Source organism: Schistocerca americana, chromosome 2 (genome assembly GCF_021461395.2).
Source record: "Schistocerca americana isolate TAMUIC-IGC-003095 chromosome 2, iqSchAmer2.1, whole genome shotgun sequence".
Taxonomy (NCBI): domain Eukaryota; kingdom Metazoa; phylum Arthropoda; class Insecta; order Orthoptera; family Acrididae; genus Schistocerca; species Schistocerca americana.
Window position 1 is genome coordinate 111,893,470 of NC_060120.1, and position 21,932 is coordinate 111,915,401.

The following is a 21,932-nucleotide window of genomic DNA, read 5'->3' on the forward strand; positions in this document are numbered from 1 at the left end:
AAGAGTCACCACATTAGCAGCAAGCAACAATATTTTGAGGAAGCTCACAGTCATGACCTAGTTAGCTCACATCCTGAGAACTTCTGCACTTGCACTGCATGTGTTAGCTGTGGATTACACCTCACCTGAGTGGAACGCATCTGCTAACACCAAGCAGGTTGGCACTGCTGTCAGCTTGACTGTCCAAATCCTGTTGGGATATATGAAACCAACACCACACAACAAACACTATGTGATTGCTGGAATAGCTCCCAGCACTGTCAAAAGGGCCATCACTGCTAATGAAAAGAGGGCAAAGTAGATCAATGGTCCCTGTTGTCCATTTCATGACAATGTACCTGTCTTCTGTTGACTGAAATCTACAAAGAGCTTCATTGGTAGGACTCAACCTCTAGATTGGACACTGGAGTCTAACCGCATCACCAGATGAAAGAGTAAGCTGCTGCCAAATATTCTTGCAAAGGATGATCTAGCCTCTGGAAACACTCAGCCCTATACTGTTTGGAAAAAAGACCAAAATGCAAAAATTGGCCATCTTTCTAGTTGAAGGAGAAGTTTCCTGCAAGCATGGAACAACTCAAAGTCTGCACCCCTTGCTTATATGTCCTCTATTGCAATAACCACACTCATCACACAGAACTTGATCGATGCAAATAACAAAGCCACGGGGATGTGCTGCATTCTGGAAATGCTGACCAGCCATGGAATTTAATTAATGAATAACTGTATGTTGGTAAAATAAATAGCCACAGTTTGGAACTCTTAAGAATGCCGTATGTTACAGTACCCCTGCTGGATGCTAGCTCATTTTGTGTTCCACGAGAGGATGAAGCAACACTTCTGGTTATTCTGTTTAGGTAAGACAAACCAACTAAATGACTTACCTGTATTTCCAGAAAGCAATTATTTGTTTTACACAATGAAAACAACTCTGTTAAGCGAAAGAAGGTGCTCAACACCCACACCACTTCCTCAATACCTTCCAATATCTCATGCAAACAGGAGTAGTTGCCTGGAAAACTGATTAGCTATTCTCAAAACCAAACTGCAATTCTAATCTGAGGTCACACAAATAGGAAACTAGTCAACTGTATATTGCATTTTTCAAAACACAAACAACAATGACATTGGCCTATAGTTTTTAACATATACACAGAAGGATGAGCGACAAGGAAGGACACAAACCTAAAATTTTACAAAGCAGTTGCTACCACTGTTCTAACATAACAGAAATAAATATTGGATATTAACTAAAAAAGAATGAATACAGTTGGCTTTTTAAGGAAAGTTGAGGGATGTACCCTCAGAGAGAAAATAGAAAATAATATTATAATAGAAGAAGTTAATATATACTGTATAAATGGAAGAAAGAGTGTGAATGCATAAAGTGGAAACAACTTATTGACAGAATGAGGGAAGATAGATTAGTTAAACAAGTTATCAATTGTAGACCAACAGTAAAGAATCCCTAGATCAAAACTGAACAAGAAAATCCAGAAAAACGTAAACAAAACACCACACAAATCGAGAGACCCATGACACACACACACACACACACACACACACACACACACACACACACACACACACACACAACAACAATAACACCTGCACCTGCACCATGCAGCAAGGGCATAACACAGAAACTCACCAGACAAGCTAGTACAATCTCACATACAGAAACTGACTTACACACAGAACTGAGAACTTTCTTAAGAAACAACGAATAAAAATAGCACACCGAAGTAATAACTCTGTGCAGAAATGTCTTAAAAAGGATGATCACACTGACATACCATAGTAAAGCAATAGTTTTCACATATTAACTCCCTCTCTCTACACACACACACACAGAGAGAGAGAGAGAGAGAGAGAGAGAGAGAGAGAGAGAGAGAGAGAGAGAGAGAGCGCATACCACTACCAAAACAAAGAAAAGATGAACACACCTCGTAAAAGCAAAACAATACACACAAAATGCCGAGACGACAGTGGTTCTCCACAACACAAAAATTTGAATACATCTTGTGTTAGTGAAAGTACTATGTGCTAAAACCTACCACATATATGTGGAAGAACAGGAAGAATGCTGTAAACAATAAAAACCATGAGTAACGATAAGAATTAATACTGTTTATAGTAGTAAGTTAACATGTGTGAAGTGATGATGATCCTAGCAAACAGAAGTACAACAGGAAAAAAAATGCATAGTGTTACAGTGGCCACTTAAGATGCTAAGTCTACACCCTGAAATGATGATTAAGGAAGAAACAGAAGAAGAAGTAGACATAATCTTTGTCTCCTTTTTTATGTGGAGGTATAACCACTCAATGTTTAAACTTATCTGGGAAAATACAGATTGCTTCATAATACTTTTGTCCGCAGCAGGTGGTCTTGCAGCAGCGTTCTCGCTTCCTGAGAACGGGGTCCCGGGTTTGATTCCCGGCGGGGTCAGGTATTTTCACCTGCCTGGAGATGACTGGGTGGTGTTGTGTTGTCATCAACATCATCATTCATTCCCATTACAGTTGGAGGAAGGCAATGGCACACCACCTCCGCTAGGACCTTGCCTAGTACAGTGGTGCGGGTCTCCCGCATCGTCACCTATGCTCTGTCAAGCAGTATGGGACCTCATCATCATCATCATCATCATCATCATCATTACACTTTGTTACATGAATAACTAAGTACACTGGCAATGTAATAAGCACAAATCCTACTTGGTATCTGACTATTATCATACGAGTCCTTGTACTCAGCAGACTTAATAACTGCCTCAATTTCCTTTTATTAGTCTTAAGTAACTGCTTCTCCAGTTGTTTACTTAAAAAGGTGTGTGATAAGAAGTCTTTGTAACTGGCATTATGAAAGAAATTTTGTTTCAGTTTGCACAAAACCATCAATGAAGGCAAGCCACTATTGTAAAAGAAATAGCCATACATTTTACACATCCTAGTAATGTCAGTAACTTTATTCTTCTCATATTTCAATAAACTTACAACTGAATCTTACTGTTGTGTTCCTGAAACTATCCTCTTTGATTTTGTACATCGTACTTGCCAAAATTAGCTAGTCTCTTAACATTTCTTTTTTTGATTTTGCTGCAAGTATAGATAACATTCCTGCTTTCTTGCATGTGAGGTTCTGATGTTTTGTGTTATTCACACTGCAAATTAATGGTTTTCCTATAGTATAGGGGTTATTTCTGGAATAAATCTGTCCCTTTGCAGCACATCACATGGTGGTTTAAAATTCTTTCAGAGCAATGCTCCTACTAACTCAAGTTCCAGGTACAGAACACTGGCTTAAATCTGATATTGACGTCAGCAAGATTTTGATTCTGATTGAGTGTTTAAGGAGATCAAACAGCTAAGGTCATCTCCTATTCACACCCCAGGACAGTAGCAGTGGGAATAGATGAAGTCTGTGTTAGTGTGAGAAATTGTTCTAAGCATTTGCATAATGTGTATCTAAGGAGTAAAATGGGACCCAGGACAGTATATATCTAGTGGGATGTGGGAAATCACCTAAAAACCACACGCAGACTGGATGGCGCACCAACTCCTCATCGTTAAACCACCAGGCGTACTCGATCTGGGGCCGACACACCTTACCAACATAGAACCTGTCATGTTAACATGTGTGGCTAACTGGGTGGGTTCATATAAGCAAGATGTTTTAGGTAAATCTTAGAGTATTGAAAGGATGGGATAATGGGATATAGTGGTGATTTATTTATCACAGTAGGCAAGAAACTCTTAATTCACAGAAAACAATCTGCATGCATGACTGTTTGGTAGAACTCAGATCAATGGTGGCCATAAAATTATAACTGGGTCCTTATATCGATCAAAAAAACTCTCCTTCAGACATAACCATAAAAGTTAGAGAAAATCTCAGCTTGCTAGTACAAATATTCCCCAATCACACTGTCATCATAGAGGATACTTTAATCATCCAACAATTAATTGGGATGCTTACAGTTTTGTAAATGGTGGCTGTGGCAAGACATCCTGAAACCCAATACTAAATACCTTCTTGAAAATGACTTAGAATAGACAGTGGGATGGCACTCATAATGGACAGTGGATCTAATGGTAACAAATAGATCTGACCCCTTTGAGAATGTCCACATTAAACTGGCAACAGTGACCATGAGGCAGTTACTGCAAATATGTTTATTAAAGTATGAAGGGCAGCTAAAGCAAATAGAAAGGTTTACATGTTCAATAAACTAGATAAGGAACAGCAGCGCCTCATCCCTAGGAGAAACTCGTGGCCAAGTACTGAATAGATACATATCTAGTCATGGTAGGGCCACTTCATGATATATAGGCTCTGTAACGAAACTTCTAAAGCAACAGTGACAACTGTGTAAGCATAGAGATGTAGACTGTGAGATATTGATTGCGATGTTTTTGGCTGTCAGAAGAGCAATGGGTGAAGCCTTCAATGGTTACTGTACAAGAATCATTGAAAGACCTCTCTCAAAAACACAAAGAAATTATGGCCACAATTTGAGGCTACCTGAGGTATCAACGTTGGGGTTTAGTGTCCAAAAACTCATTAATGACATAGCAACTGAAACTGAAGAGATCAACGAAATATATGAAATTCTGAACACAGTTTTCAACTTTTTAATGAAGGGAAGTCCATGAATGCTGCCCTAGTTTAATTTTCACAGCAACACGGAGCTGAATGATGTAGACATCTGAGTCAGTGGCACTGATAGACAACTGCAATTGCTAAAATTAAATAAAGTCCTAAAGCCACTTGGAATTTGCAAATAAGCTAGCCCTTTTCTTTACCAAAACCCTCAGCTCAGTGATTAGAAGAAACCACAGGTTACTGGAGGACTGTGAGCTGAGAGACATAACACTGAATAACTGCATCTTTGTAGGTTACCAATTTACCATAAATTTATACAACAGATGAGTCCACACATGAATTATTCTGCATTATCTTGGGGTACCCACACATCATTATAATTGTGTGTTCATAAAATAGCAGACAGTAGCAGGAAAGTTCTTTTAGTACAGTAAATATGGCAGCCATCTTAAATAATCTGGTGACACCTGGATTGACCCACACTTTAACTTGAGTTTTTTCCATCAAACAAGAATTGATGCGATCTTTAGAAATCTGAGAGCATGACTTGTCACAAGCAGGTGCTAGATAAAACACCAGTGGTCAATTCCCCTGAATTTTAAAGTTCTTTTACTGAGACTGCATCATTAGTTTATCATAATTCCAACATAGTTCCATCATCAAACTAACATTATTGTTCATTGGAGCTAATCACTGCTCAGCATAAAACATGAGAATAACTCCAATGATTCATTACTGTTGAAGAATTTTAGAGTATCAAAACAATGGAAAATCTAGGATGGAGTATAACAGTATTACGAAAAGGAAAGTTGCTACTCACCATATAGCGAAGAGCTAAGTCACAGACAGGCACAACAGAAAGACTGTCGCAAATAAATAAAGCTTTTGGCCATTAAGGCCTTTGTCAGCAATCCCACACGACTGCAGCCTCAGGCAACTGAAACCACACTCAGTTGTCTGAGACAGCAGCCGTGTGTTGAGTTACAGTTGTGTGTGTGTGTGTGTGTGTGTGTGTGTGTGTGTGTGTGTGTGTGTGTGTGTGTACGCACACCTATTGTTGATGAAAACCTTAATGGCCAAAAGCTTTATTTATTTGTGACAGTATTTTTGTTGTACCTATCTGTGACTCAGAATCTCCACTACCAAGTGAGTAGCAACTTTCCTTTTCATGATATTGAACTTTAGAGTATCAATGATACTAGCAAACGTGCCTAAATCCCAGTCTATATCACTGTAGCTTGCTGCTACTGCCTCCACAAGCCAACTTGGTTACATCTGCAAGACTCACTGGATATGCAAAACCTACTACTCTCATCCCTCATAGCCTCCAGCCAATTGGCTGTACCATCTCCCTAGCTTTTGATGACACAGTCTATGTGCAGACTGGGGGCAGCAGCTAGCAACCCCCCCCCCCCCTCACCCCCTCCCCTCTCCCACCTCCACCACAACCACAACCACAACCACAACCACAACCAACCCAACTGCTGCCACTGTCATAAAAAAAAACAGGTCTATAATTAAATCCAAGACTACCATGACTCCTTCAGTCCAAGTCCTATAATGAAACTGTCTCACTTCTATTTTCTAACAAATATTTTCAATCGCATTTTAGCCTTTTATATCCTGCGTGTTGTCATACATTATCAGTACCATGTCGGACAGTCAACGTAAAGAGGTTGGCGGTAAATCATATGATTTCCCAACCAATCCACGGTCAGCTCGAAGACACGCCCTCTGCCGCAGAGCACAAGTTGTGCCACTACCAAGCTGACATTTGAAGATGCCGCACCCACGCCAGCCCAGTCGGACAGTGGAGGCCATTAGCCGCATTAGAATCCTAAAAATTGGCCTTACCTTCCTGTGTTGTTATTTATGACAAATATGTCAGTGTAATGGACTTGCTGAACTGAAATTAAGTTCACCAAGTTAAGAACATGTTGTGTGTGTTTCTGATTATTTTGCTCTCTGTCTCACCAGCAAACCCTCTACCGACTCAATAACTCCTCAAAATCAACCACCTGGTGCTGCAGTTAATTGTGTATCCTTTTTTTGCAGAATCGTGATTTTTCACCATGCTTGCCTCACTGTACTTTTGTGTTTCAGAACATGGCCTGCAACTGACTGGGTTCGTGTATACTAAGGCTAACATTCATGCTTTTTTTTTGGGTGTGCATACTCTCTTTCAAATTCTGAAGGTGGCAGGGGTAAAATACAGGGAGCGAAAGGCTACTTACAATTTGTACAGAAACCAGATGGCAGTTGTAAGCGTCGAGGGGCATGAAAGGGAAGCAGTGGTTGGGAAGGGAGTGAGACAGGGTTGTAGCCTATCCCCAATGTTATTCAATCTGTATATTGAGCAAGCAGCAAAGGAAACAAAAGAAAAATGTGGAGTAGGAATTAAAATCCATGGAGAAGAAATAAAAACTTTGAGGTTCGCCAATGACATTGTAATTCTGTCAGAGACAGCAAAGGACCTGGCAGAGCAGCTGAACCAAATGGACAGTGTCTTGAAAGGAGGATATAAGATGAACATCAACAGAAGCAAAACGAGGGTAATAGAATGTAGTCGAATTAAATCGGGTGATGCTGACGGAATTAGATTAGGAAATAAGAGGCTTAAAGTAGAAAATGAGTTTTGCTATTTGGGGAGTAGAGAGGATATAAATTGGAGACTGGCAATGGCAAGGAAACCATTCCTGAAGAAGAGAAATTTGTTAACATCAAGTATAGATTTAAGTGTCAGGAAGTCCTTTCTGAAAGTATTTGTATGGAGTGTAGCCATGTATGGAAGTGAAATGTGGATGATAAACAGTTTAGACAAGAAGAGAATAGAAGCTTTCGAAATGTGGTGCTACAGAAGAATGCTGAAGATTAGATGGGTAGATCACATAACTAACAAGGTGGTACTGAATAGAATTGGAGAGAAGAGAAACTTGTGGCACAACTTGACTAGGAGAAGGGATCAGTTGGTGGGGCATATTCTGAGGCATCAAGGGATCACCAATTTAGTATTGGAGGGCAGTGTGGAGGGTAAAAATCTTAGAGGGATACCAAGAGATGAATACACTAAACAGATTCAGAAGGATGTAGGTTGCAGTACGTACTGGGAGATGAAGAAGCTTGCACAGGATAGAGTAGCATGGAAAGTTGCATCAGTGCGTTCCATGGCGTCGGAGGGACTGGCGAGATCGAGGTCCCCAGCAGACGCCAGGATCTCCACCTTGTCCTCAGACGCAGAGTTTGAAGGCTGCGGTGGGACAGGTGCCACCGCAATGTCAGGATGCTTGGGAGCCTTTTTCTTCAACTGCTTCGCACGCTGTGCCTTGGGAGGGTCTGGCTGGGAGGGCCCCACTGGGTCAGTCTCAGGGACGGACGACGACCGTGAAGCCCTATGACCAGCGACCGGTTGTTGTTTCAAAACTTTGCGGGTGTCCGCTTTGACACTGGGCAAAGCCTGGGAAGGGAGGGCCCCAAGGGACCCCTTCCTGGCTAGAGTAGCCGAAGAAGCCCTACGCTTCTCCGGCTGGGAAGGGGGGACGAAAGTCCCCAATGGTTGGGGTGGTGTTGCTCCTGGAGTAGATGGAGCAACAGTGGGCGAAGTGCCCCCCACAACCAAGGGGGCCGGTTCATTGAGACATAGCTGAGAGGCAACAGTACGTGACGACACGGTAGAGGATCGGACTGCTTGTGCAGCAGCGGCATAGGTGGATGTCATGGGCACGGGATGTAGCCGCTCATATTTCCGCCTTGCCTCGGTGTAGGTCAGGCGGTCCAGGGTCTTATATTCCATTATCTTCCTTTCCTTCTGGAAGATCCGATAGTCCGGTGAGCAGGGGTAATGGTGTTCTCCACAGTTAACACAAATGGGAGGCGGAGCACATGGAGTATCAGGATGCGAAGGACGTCCACAATCCCGACACGTGATGCTGGAAGTACAGCAAGATGACATGTGCCCGAACTTCCAGCATTTAAAACACCGCATCGGAGGAGGGATATATGGTTTCACATCACAACGGTAAACCATCACCTTAACCTTTTCCGGTAAGACATCACCCTCAAAGGCCAAGATGAAGGCACCGGTGGCTACCTGATTATCCCTCGGACCCCGATGGACGCGCCGGACGAAGTGAACACCTCGTCGTTCGAGGTTGGCGCGTAATTCATCGTCGGACTGCAGAAGAAGATCCCGGTGGAATATAATATCCTGGACCATGTTGAGACTCTTATGTGGTGTGATGCTAACGGAAACATCCCCCAACTTGTCACAATTGAGCAACCTCCGCGACTGGGCAGAGGATGCCGTTTTGATGAGCACAGAACCAGAGCGCATCTTGGACAGGCCCTCCACCTCCCCGAACTTGTCCTCTAAATGCTCCACAAAAAACTGGGGCTTGGTCGACATGAATGATTCTCCATCAACCCGCATACACACGAGGTACCGGGGTGAATATTCTCCACTGCCTTCTTTAGCAAGACGTTCCTCCCATGGAGTAGCTTGGGAGGGAAACGATCTCTGATCAAATTTCTTCCCGTTGAGGTTAGACCTCGATCGCTTAGAGACTGCTGGTGGAGGCCCACCAGCGATAGATGATGTACCACGCTTCATTGCGGGTCATCCGCCCTGATGCCACCTACTCCGACCAAGGGCCCTCCCCACGGGCGCCACCCAGCCACAGCAATAGCCACCTGGCAGGATGGCCATTGCCGGGAGTCCTGATACCTCAGGGAGATGGGCATCTACTCCTGGGCATACGTGGGGAGTGAACGGCGCAGGCATCAGTAGAGCGATCCCTGTGTTGTCAGGGGGCTACAACCAAGAGGGTACATGGTGGCCCCACCACAACGGACTGGCTACCGTGCTGGATGTTAGGTGAATGTGGTCCATGGGCGTCGCCAGTGCAGAAAATGGCCCTGCACAGTGCTTGGCAGAAAGAGCACGCAGGAGCGCATCCATGCCCAAGTGATGGAGAGCGGGCAGGACTGCAATGCAACGACGAATAAGATGGCGAAAGTTCTCAACACAACATGGACACAATGCACCAAGTAAGGCGCCCTTCCCCAATCGGCTCGCTCTTCGGAAAAATTTGGAGATATGGAGGTCAAACCCGACAGGGGACCATCACATAAGGCCGAAACGTTTGAGACTCCTTTTAGTCGCCTCTTACGACAGGCAGGAATACCGCGGGCCTATTCTAACCCCCGAACCCGCAGGGGGGACTGTGGTTCTGGAGGAATGTCGATAGGGTATCTTCACCCTCAATCCAAATCATGAAGATGTCATCAATGAATCTGAATCAGGTAAGGGTTTCAGATTATGGGTGTTTAGGAAGGATTCCTCTAGGCGACCCACGAATAGGTTTGCACAGGATGGTGCCATGCAGGTGCCCGTAGCTGTACCTCAGATTTGTTTGTAGGTAATGCCTTCAAAGGAGAAGTAATTGTGGGTGAGGATATAGTTGGTCATGGCACCTAGGAAGGAGGTTGTTGGTTTGGAATCTGTCGGACATTGGGAAGAGTAATGTTCAATGGCGGTAAGGCCACGGACATTAGGGATGTAAAGGGAGGTGGCATCAATAGTGACAAGCAACGTACTGTATGGTAAAGGAACAGGAACTGTGGAGAGTTGTTGGAGGAAATGGTTGATATCTTTTATATAGGCAGGTAGGTTGCAGATAATAGGCTGAAGATGTTGGGCTAAGAGAGTGGATGTTCTCTCAGGAGGGGAGAGAGGAACTGGCCACAATGTGACATCCTGAGTGGTTGGATTTATGGACTCTAGGAAGCATGTAGAATGCAGGAGTGCAGGGAGTGATAGGGGTGAGGAGAGAGATGGACTCTGGGGAGAGGTTCTGGGATGAGATTTGATGAAGAGAGACCAGAGATCCTGCTGGATTTCTGGAATGGGGTCACTGTGGCAGGATTTGTATGTGAATGAATCTCACAACTGGCAGAGTCCTACTGCCAGGTAATCCTTGTGATTTAAAACAAAAGCGGTGGAGCCTTTGTCAGCAGGTACAATTGTAAGGTCGAGGTCAGTTTTTAGGTGGTGTACTGTGGTTCTTTCTGCAAATGTAAGGTTAGTTTGCATTTTGACAGATTTGGGGAATGACTGAGGCAATGTACGAGGTTAAGAAATTCGAGAAAATTAACAGGGGGTGATTTAGGGGCAATGGGGGTGGATCATGTTGAATGGAGGAGTGAATTGTGTCCAGCAGGGTTCAGTATTGGTCTCTGGTCGAGTCTGATTGGTAGGATTCGTGGTGTTTCCACTGTAGGGCAGGGAAAAGGAGAGAAGGCCTTTAACAAGTTCTGCATGATCGAATTTGGCAGTGCGGCATCCTACACTCTCGCCCTGGAGTCCACCTCTCTCCTCACCCCTACCACTCCCCGCACTCCTACCTTGTACCTGCTTCCTAAAGCCCATAAACCTAATACCCAGGATGCCCCATTGTGGCCGGTTACTGTGACCTCACTGAGAGAACCTCCACTCTCGTAGACCAACATCTTCAGCCTATTACCCACAACCTACCCTTCTATATAAAAGATACAAACCATTTCCTCCACCGACTCTCCATAGCTCCTGTTCCTTTAGCACATAGTGCCCTGCTTATCACTATCGATGCCACCTCCCTTTACATCCCTTCTGCCCATAGCCTTACCACCACTGAACAGTACCTTTTCCAATGCCCGGCAGATTCTGAACCAACAATCTCCTTCCTAGTCACCACGACCAACAATATCATCACTCACAATTACTTCATTGAAGGCATTACCTACAAACAAATCCAGTGTACAGCTATGGGCACCCACATGGCACCATCCTATGCCAACCTATTTATGGGCCACCTAGAGAAATCCTTCCTAAACAACCAGAATCCTAAATCCCTTACCTGGTTTAGGTCCATTGATGACATCTTGATGATCTGGATTGAAGGTGAGGACCCCGTGTCTACTTCCTGCAAAACCTCAACACCTTCTCCCCATTTACTTCACCTGGTCCTACTCAAGCTAACAAGCCACCTTCCTCAATGTTGACTTCCACCTCAAAGACAGCGACATCAGTACCTCTGTCCATGTCAAACCTACCAACCAACAACAATACCTCCACTTTGACAGAACTAAAAATTTTCCCTCTTGAAAACAGTTACAGGCACTGGAAATCAGTTAGGCCTATTAATTTTCTTGACTGAATTTTCTTTCGATAGAAAATTAACAATTTTATGAAAAGAACAGATTGCTACTCACCAGAAAGATGATCTGTTGAGTTTCAAGCAGGCACAATGAAAAGACAGTCTTTTTGTTGTGCCCATCTGTAATTCAGTGGACCATCTTTACTGTTAATATTCAGACCTGGAGCTTCCATTGTTTGCTTTTGATAGAATAAGTACATGTACCAGGTGTACTGGTATGAAATGAGCTTTAAGATACAAATGTGTTAATAGGGAACATTTTTGTGAACGAGCCTTAATTATTTTTTTTTTGTTTGTTTGGTATGACATCTGTCAAAGATATTTAGTATACATCAAGTCATGGAACAAACATCATCATATGTTTTCATCGTGTTAACAATGTCGAATTTTGTACCAGAAAGTTCTGATTTGTGGAAAGCATTAATTTTTTTTTGTTTTCAATTGAAAAAAAGTGCGTCAGAGTCGCATCGAATGCTTGTCAAGGCATATGGTGATCATGCTCTATCAGAAGCAACATGCAAAAGACGGTTTCAACGGTTCAGAAATAATGATTTTGATGTAAGAAATGAAGAAACATTGGAAGACCACCAAAAAGTTTGAAGATGTCGAATCGCAAGCAATATTGGATGAAGATGATACTTTGCGTCAGAAGCAGCAATGCTAAATGTTGCACAACAAACAATTTCAGACCGTTTGAAAACTGTGGGAAAGATCCAAAAGTGTGGAAAATGGGTGCCACATGAATTGAACGAAAGACAAATGGAAAACCGAAAAACCATTTGTCAAATTTTGCTTCAAAGACATGAAAGAAAATCAATTTTGCATCGAATTGTTACTGGTGATGTAAAATGGATTTATTTTAAGAATCCTAAACAGGAAAAATCATGGGTTAATCCGGGACAACCATCAACACCGACTGCAAAACCAGATCGATTCGGCAAGAAGACAATGCTCTGAGTTCAGTGGGATCAGAAAGGTGTGGTGTATCATGAGCTTCTAAAGCCCGGTGAAACTGTGAATACTAATCGCTACGGACAACAAATGATCAATTTGAACTAGGCATTGATCAAAAAATGACCAGAATGGGCCAGAAGACATGGCAAAGTAATTTTTTTTTTTACGACAATGCACCTACACACAAAGCAAAACTGGTTCAGGAGACAATCAAAACACTTGGCTGGGAGCTGCTACCCCATCCGCCGTATTCACCAGACTTGGCCCCTTCTGACTACCACTTGTTTTCATCACTGGGACATGCATTGGCTGAGGAACACTTCGATTCCTATGAAGAAGTCGAAAATTGGGTGTCTGATTGGTTTGTTTCAAAAGACGAACATTTCTATTGGCGTGGTGTCCACAAATTGCCAGAAAGGCGGTCAAAATGTATAGAAAGCAATGGTCAGTAATTTGAACAAAATGTTTTTACTTTTCAATTCAAAATTAGTGTTCCATCTTCACACACACACACACACATACACACATACAAAAACACACACAACGCTCATTTCATACCGGTACACCTGGTAAATCAATTATCACCTATAATATTTTACCATTACCATGAAAACTAAATACTAAATTGAATATTGTATATAAGTCTACTAAAAAAGTGGTACAGTTGCCAACATTATATACCCTAGAATTTTTCAAAGAATGCTATGATTCACATTATCACCTTTGTTTATTGCTGTCAGAACACCACACAATACTCAACATAGTACATGTAAGATGAATATTTATATATTAAACAGTAATCTTTATGCAAGTGGCTTTATAAATGAATGTTGTGGTTATATTCACAGCAAATTTCATTTATCCTTCAGCCTCAGCTGCACATTTTTAGTTACATGACATGCTTTGATAACTTTGGATCCTATTCAGATCTACATAAATGCATCAGCAACCTATCTTGTTTATGTAAGAACCACATAACAGAGTACAGTACAGGCAAGATAAGTTGTTGATGCAGCTACTTCTGAAGATAATCCATAGTGATGGAAATAAGTCATCTAGTGTAGTCAAAGACGTAAGACAGGTTGGAGGTCGTAGCTCACTTGTCATGAGAGTATGTGTGTGTGTGTGTGTGTGTGTGTGTGTGTGTGTGTGTGTGTGTGTGTGTGTGTGTGTGTGTGTGTGCCACATGATGCAGTCTGTCGTATTTACATTCTCACTGAAAAGCATTGTTTTCACTCTATAGCCTGATATTTTCAGGTTTTTAACATTTTTGAAGGCATTAATAAAATGTATGTCACCACCCAAAATCAACAGGGATTTCAATACGTTGGTAAAAAATACATAAATGTGCCGCCAAATAACTGCCCCTTTGTTACTATCACTGGTTTAAAGATGATAGGTCCTTCCAGTACTTCCAGACCATGCTGTGGTCAAACTAGCTATTGTGTTATTTTACTTTACACCTAGTGACAAAATTGTTTAGAATAAGTTGTGTTATACACAAAGCACAACAAAAAAAATGCACAAACAAACTGCATACAATTGCCTTTTATCTTTGTTTCCAGACTCAAAGGGGTGACCTAATCATGACACACTATTTACATACATACTTTTGTATCAGATATGCAAAAACTCTGCTACAAAATACTTGTAGAATCTTGGAAAAGCAAGTTATTACTACTAATCTATTACTAATGAAACACTTCCAAATGTTCTGCAAAATTTTGCATGTTCTGCCATATACCAACTGAAAATTCAGTTAATGCTGCTTCAAAATATTTTTCAATTAGTGTATTTCTGGACCTATACAGAAAAATTGGAGTTAATTTTTGAGTAGTAATATATAAATTATTGGACACATAAAGCATATTGTTGACAGTTGCTGCATTTCCACGGAAATAACGTACAACAAACTTTATACACACCTAGTACAGGAAAATATACTCAGCAGCAAAAAGTTTGGATTTCAAAAAGAATTTCAATTAAGCAGGTTATATTTCCCTTTACAAGAAACACTATTAATTAACAAATCAGGAATTGTAACAATGGAAATGTTTAGTGAGTTAGCCAAGGGTTTTGGCTGAGTAAAACATGATATCTTTATGTGAAATTTAAAATATTAGGGAACAGTAGGCACAGCACGATCATGGTTCCTATCTTATCTGAATGATAGAAAGCAGTGTGTACCTGTTCCATGTCAACCATATAATAATAAGCACTCAGATCTCAAGCAAGCATACAAGAGTTCCCACATGGTTTGATTTTGGATTCTGTCTTGTTTCTGACATAAATAAATCATCTTTCATTTGCAGTTTGAGAAGATGCAAATTTTGTACTTTTTGCAGATGGTTCAAGTATAAGAATAAAAAATTGGATCAGCACCACTATTGAAAAGGCAGCTAATGAAATATTTGAAAAATCAACAGACAGCTTAAGGCAAATGGATTATCACTGAATTTTGACAAGGATCAGAACATACAGTTCAGTACTTCTCAACAGCTCCACTAGCTACAAAAATAGGTTTCTCCAACATGGAAAAAATGAGAATTAGACAGTTTTTAGGACTACAGACATCACAACTTAAATTTGAAAACCCACTGCCTCGATTTAATAAGAACCTTGGTTCAGTTATGTTTGCAATAGACATGATTGCTGCTGAAGGCAATTTAAAAATGAAATTAGCTTTATCCGGTTTTAATTCAGAAAATCCTGCAGAGACTGTTCAAAAATGGGTGTTTTGACAATAGCTTCACAATACATATATTAATTAAGTCCCTTTATCTCTGCCAATACTTGTATATTCACGAAAATAGTGAAAAAGATGAATATAACAGCAGGACCAAAAATGACTGCTACAAATACCTCGAGAGGTTAAACATTAGTGCAGAAAGGAGTCAAGAAGGTGGGAAGAAAGGAAAATCTGGGTTTAACATCCTATCAACAATGAGATCATTAGAGACGAACCATAAGCTCTGATTGTTTCAAGGATGATGAAGGAAATTGAGCATACCCTTTCAAAGGAAACATCCCAGCATTTGCTTGTAGTGATTTCGGGAAATCACAGAAAACCTACAGCTGGATGTAGATTTGTACAGTCATCCTCCTGAATGTGAGTTTCATGAGCTAAGAAAGGAGTCAGATACAAGGGTACACATCTATTCAACAACCTACCCCAGCACATTAACTATAATACAGATGATGTAGCAGGTTTTAAGCCTTCATTAAAGAACTTTCTACTGGGCAACTTCTACTCCAATGAAGAGTATCTTCACAGATACTCTTAAATCTAATGTTTTTCTCCTTTGGTAATGCATCATTAGAATCAGCACTGAAATATAGTAATGCAATGTTATATTACTGTATTCCATATCTCTGAGCCCACACACTGTGGGATCCATAGAATGCAACTACCACATAAACATCTACACTGTCTTACGAGATCTGTTACATGCTTTCACAGAGCAGGGTTCTTCTATTTGTCTGATACACATCTTTGCCTACTGTCAATAATTATCCAAAACCAGTATCCATGTACATACGTAATCCACAAGCCAGAGTCTGAAGCATGGCGGACGGTACCTTGTGTCACTACTGGTAATTTCTTTTGCTGTTCCACTCACACATGAAAAGCGAGAGAAAATTGACGTCTATAAGTCTCTATATGAGCCCTAATTTCTCTTATCTTTGTGGTCCTTGTGCGAAATGTGCACTGGCGGCAGTAGAACCATTCAGCAGTCAGATTCAAATACTAGTCCTTTTCTGAATACATTTTACAAAAAGAATGTTATCTTCCTTCCAGGATTCCCACTTGAGTTCACAAAGCTCCTCTGTAATACTCGCATGTTGATCGGACCTACAGGTAAAAAATCTAACTGCCTGTCTCTTAATTGCTTCAAAGTCTTCCTTTAATCTGACATGGGATCCTAAACACTCGAGCAATACTCAAGAATGTGTCATACTGGTGTTCTATAGATGGGCTCCCTTACATATAAATTAGACGTCCCTAAAATTCTTCCAATAAACTCGAGCTGACCATATGCCTTCCCAACTATTGTCCTTACGTGCTTGTTCCATTTCATATCGTTGTGCAGTGTTACACCAAGACATTTAATTGAAGTGACTGCATCTAGCAGTGCACTTCTAATGCTGTATTTGAATATTACAGTATTGTTTTTCCTACTGACCATGGTTAACTCACATTTTCTACATTTTGATCAGGCAGCAATTCATGACACCAACTTGAAATTTTGTTCAAATCCTCCTATGTCTTCCTACAGTCACTCAGCAGCTACACCTTTCATACATTTCAGTCTCATCAGCAAACAGTTGCAGCTGCTATTCACAGGTCGTTTATATATACAGAGAACAAGAGCACGCTTCCCTGGGGCACTCCTGATGATCTCCTCGTCTCTGAACAACTGCCATCCAGGAAAAATTACTTGGTTCTGTTACATAAAAAGTCTTAGAACCACTTGCATATCTGAAAACCTATTTTGTATGCTTAGACCTTTACTAACAGTTAGCAGCATGACTGTGTCAAATATTTTCTGGAAATCTAAGATAATGGCATCTGCATGGTGTGCTTCATCTATGGTTCACAGGATATCATGCGCAAAGAAGTAAGCTGAGGTTCACACAGGCATTGGTTTCTAAATCTGTGCTGATTTTTGAACAGGAGCTTTGATATCTCAAGAAAATTTATTGTATTCAAACTCAGAATATTTTTAAAAATTCTGCAGCAAACGAAAGTTAAGGATATAGGTTTGTAATCTTTTGGTCTGTTCTTTTATCTTTCTTATGTACACAAGTCAAGTGCGCTTTTCTCCAGTCCCTAGAGACATTTTTGGGGGAGGAAGGGGGAGGGATGTTGAGAGATTGAGAACCGTGGTAACTGTCTGCTAAGTAAGGGGATGTAGAGCACTATCAGCAAAGTAAAACTGGCATTCCATCCAGACCTGGCAACTTCTTTGTTTTCAACCCTTTCAGCTGCTTCTCTGCACCCAAGATGCCTATTACTATGTACTCCATATGGGAGTCTGTGTCACAGCCAAACAACAGTATATTTTTAAGATCTTCCTGTCTGAATGATTCCTTAAAAATGAGATTTAAAACTTTCCTTTTCCTTTCTTCTATTAACATACCAAACTGATCAGCTAGTTACCAGATAGAAACCTTCGACTCATTTAGCAATTTTACATAGGACCAGAATTTTCTCAGTTCTCCACAAGATCTTGTACTAAAAGTATCTGACAGTGGTAGCTGTTGAATTCTTGTGCACCTTGTGTGCAATAGTCACTGCTTCATCAGTAGTTTCTAAATATTGTTATTAAAACATGGTGGGTTTTTTCCATTCTTAATTAACTACCCCGGCACATATTTCTCCAGCGCTTTATTTACAATCCATTTAAAGTTTTCTCATAATTTGTCTACATCCATCGCACTGGAACTAAACAATATCTATTCATTTCTAAGTGGGATGATAACAACTGCTTATCTGCTCTCCCTAGCAAAAATCTCCTAGCCCTCTTGGTGGATTTTTTAACTTTAGTAACCATCGTCACTATGATGGCCTTGCAATCACTATCAGCTCTCAATTCTGAGAATAATTTGAGCACTACTGTTTTTATGGAGGACAGTAAATTCAGGAACTTTGTTACGAATCCTTTAACAACTTACTGTGTAGTTTATGCAGCCCAATTCTGCTCTCTGCGTTTTGACTAGCAAGCATTCATCAGAAGACCCTAAACTACTGTCTAGTCTAAAAGAGCTCCATGTGCACTCCACAAGTACTCTGCTACCTGAGTAGCTACTTCTTTTGTATAGTGCATCCTGACCTATCAAGTGGAATCCTACAATTCTCGACCCCATAATGCAGGTCCAGAAATCTGCAGATGATATTATCATAGAATTGATGGAGTCTCTGGTTGAGAGCCTGCACTCGGCTCCAAACCAAAGCCCCTTGATCAATTCTGGGAACGATGCTGCAAATTGTGAGCTCTGCTTGCTTCCTGTGTGTGAGGCTAGCAGTCTTCACCACTTCCACCTGCCACCTGTATGAACTGAGGATGACTTCAGAACCCAACTGACAGATGTCATTGGTGCCCACATGAGCCACAACTTACAGACGGCCATACACTGCACACCCAACAGTTGCAGCCACGGCTTCCTCCACATCTCAGATGAGGCCCCTCAGGAGACATATTGAATGCATGTTCGATTTATTTCTGGCTTTGGAGGCTATTCCCCTAAGGGGCTCCATACTGCGTCTAACAATCGCCCACCACCACCCCTGTGTGCCTGCTTGGACCCTGCAGAAGGAACAGCCACCTGTCCACTCACAGGGGGAATGAGCAAGGCCACACAAGCAGCCTCCACAATGACACTCTGCGTCAAGTGATGTGAATGCGTTACCATCTGACACTCATGCTGAAGTGAGGCAGATCCACCACATCGGGTGTACTGCAAGGTGCCTCAGCAGCAGAGCCTGTGGGCAATAAGTGATGCCTAAGGTGTCCCACATGATGCACCAGGTTCTACGGCACTGCTACACACACCACTGACTGTGACCAGAAGCATCTTCAGCTATTCATGAACTGCAGCCAGCTCCTCCTGCATCTGTACACAGCATGCACACATCCTATCCACCCTAGTATTACTAACTTACTAATCAATATAATGGAAGGAAACATTCCACGTGGGTGTCTGTATGTGTGGATGGATATGTGCGTGTGTGCGAGTGTATACCTGTCCTTTTTTCCCCCTAAGGTAAGTCTTTCCGCTCCCGGGATTGGAATGACTCCTTACCCTCTCCCTTAAAACCCACTTCCTTTCGTCTTCCCCTCTCCTTCCCTCTTTCCTGATGAGGCAACAGTTTGTTGCGAAAGCTTGAATTTTGTGTGTGTGTTTGTGTTTGTTTGTGTGTCTATCGACCTGCCAGCGCTTTTGTTTGGTAAGTCACCTCATCTTTGTTTTTATATATAACTTACTAATCAACTATAAAAGCACACAGACAAAGCTAATTATGTAACTTGCTACACTGCTGAAGTGTCACCGATGAATGCTGACACATTACAGAGATATGTAAGAGGCCACTGAAAAGAAATGACAACTGCGCTACAGATTGCGCATAAAGGTAGAGAAAAAGAATATTATGCACTATTAGGAAAAATCTATTTAGGAGATGAAGAGATGAATCTGTGAATACATTACAGACCTTTATGTTCCATTCCCATTGCAACTGTGATGACAGTTACAGTGTGTACTGAGACATACAAGCTGTCATTATCCCTCTGCCCCATATGCAACTGAAAATTAAACCCTAATAAGTGGTGCAATGTAAAACATGGCTGTAGAGGTGAATGAACAATAATAATCATTCCAGAAAGGCTCAAAAGAAAATCTAGGAAACTGTCATACAAAATTCTTCTTCAAATGTTTTCACAAACTTTGAAAAGAATTGTTGCAACTCAAAAATTATTTATCATCTTCGTCACAGTATGACAAGATTATAATATGTGCATTAACAGTATTAGGAAAGGATAGATTGCTACTCATGCTAAAGATGAACAGTGAGTTGCAGACAGCCGCAATTAAAAGTCTGTTACACATTATAGCTTTTGGCCACAGTCATCTTCAGCGAAGAATCTGACTGTTTGTGCCTGTTTTCTAGGATGAAGAAGGCTTTGGCCTACTGTTGATATTCCATCTTGGACTTTACAATGTTTTAATATGCGCATGACTGTATTTCTAGGAGATAAATGTTTATCTACAGAAAACTCCCAAGAGGTGACAGGAACTTTCTCTGCACTCAGAGACACAACTTACTGTATGAATCTCTCTACAGCTCTTTAAATTAGAAAAAAATACAAAATCGAGGCCAGGATTTGACATGTTTCAGATCGTATGTAAAGGTAGAAAGCAATGGCAGTTATAAAGTCATACTCAAGAAATTATTTCTCAAATCAGAGAATGATTTTGCAGGGAATACAACAAGATTGAATTTGAGTATAAATACTGTTTTTTCCTCTACAGGCCTATTATTAATTTATTGCCAAATAAGATTCCCCATTGTGGTTTAGTTGCAGATGACATTTCCACAGTTACCAGAAATGAAATTAAATATGAAATCCTTGCACGTATCAAAATATACTAGATAACTACAGCAGTGGTTTACTCTTAATATATTAAAAGTTACAGATTGTGAAGATATAGCTGACTGTTTCAACACTAGACAATTAAAATCAGATGGCTTTCAAGTTAACCACAACCCTAGAACCTTAAAGAAGCATATTCTGTCATATGCTTAGTAGCACAAAAACAAATCTCAGTCCTGATTTTCAAAACACATGTTACAGCAGCTAGCAAAAACATCTTGCATGGCCGAAAAGAATACTGCCCTGAGTGGTGACACGGCCACAATAAAGGTAGGTAGGTACTACAGCTAATTTGGCCCTGTTTTAAAATACGGAATTACCTGCTAGGTGAAAGAAATTAGTCCTAGCAGCCTATAAATAGAATACCGAGCCGTGCAAAACAATTATCAGAAATATGTGTAAAGTCTTGGATGTTGAGCCCTTCATGACTTTATACTTACAAATGATGTACCAGTATCTGTACATATGGACACACCTGAATGATTTTGGGTAAACTATTTTCTAAATGTGACAAATAAAGAAATATTGAGAATTTCATGTTTTCTTTTCACAGATTTACAGTACATAGTCAGTGAAAATCCATAACAAATTAAAAGGCGGAAACTTTCACAGAATGAATTTAATAGTAACAAAAAAAATATTATGCTCACTATTTTTGCTATTATTAACCAAAAGAACAATTGCATGATTATAGCACTATCTTCGAAGAATGTAATGGTAACTTGTGCTGGCAGCTGTAAACTGAATTCAGATAGCCTATTTGAGGTTATGAGCATGGTGTCTCATTTCAGTTATGTTTAATAACATTGTAAATTACCATATCATGTAATTTACTAATAGCACTTCTGTTGATTAAAACAAATGTTTTAAATCTGTATGTACTGAGAGAATAAAATTCTGTTTCTGATATGTAAAGAGAGAATGGTAGATAAAGAGGGAGCAAGCATGTGGGAGGCAATGAGTGTGAGGTATGGGGTCCAGGAGAAATATTAATGTCTTCATAAATGATTCAAGGCTATGTACAACAGTT

At 40.9% G+C, this 21,932-nt stretch overlaps 1 protein-coding gene across 1 annotated transcript in view; it reads right to left on the reverse strand.

The window, feature by feature from the left end:
• LOC124595239 (F-box/SPRY domain-containing protein 1) overlaps nucleotides 1-21,932 on the reverse strand; it is a 64,691-nt gene that overhangs the window by 42,039 nt on the left and 720 nt on the right. The gene's annotated exons all lie outside the window — the stretch shown is intronic.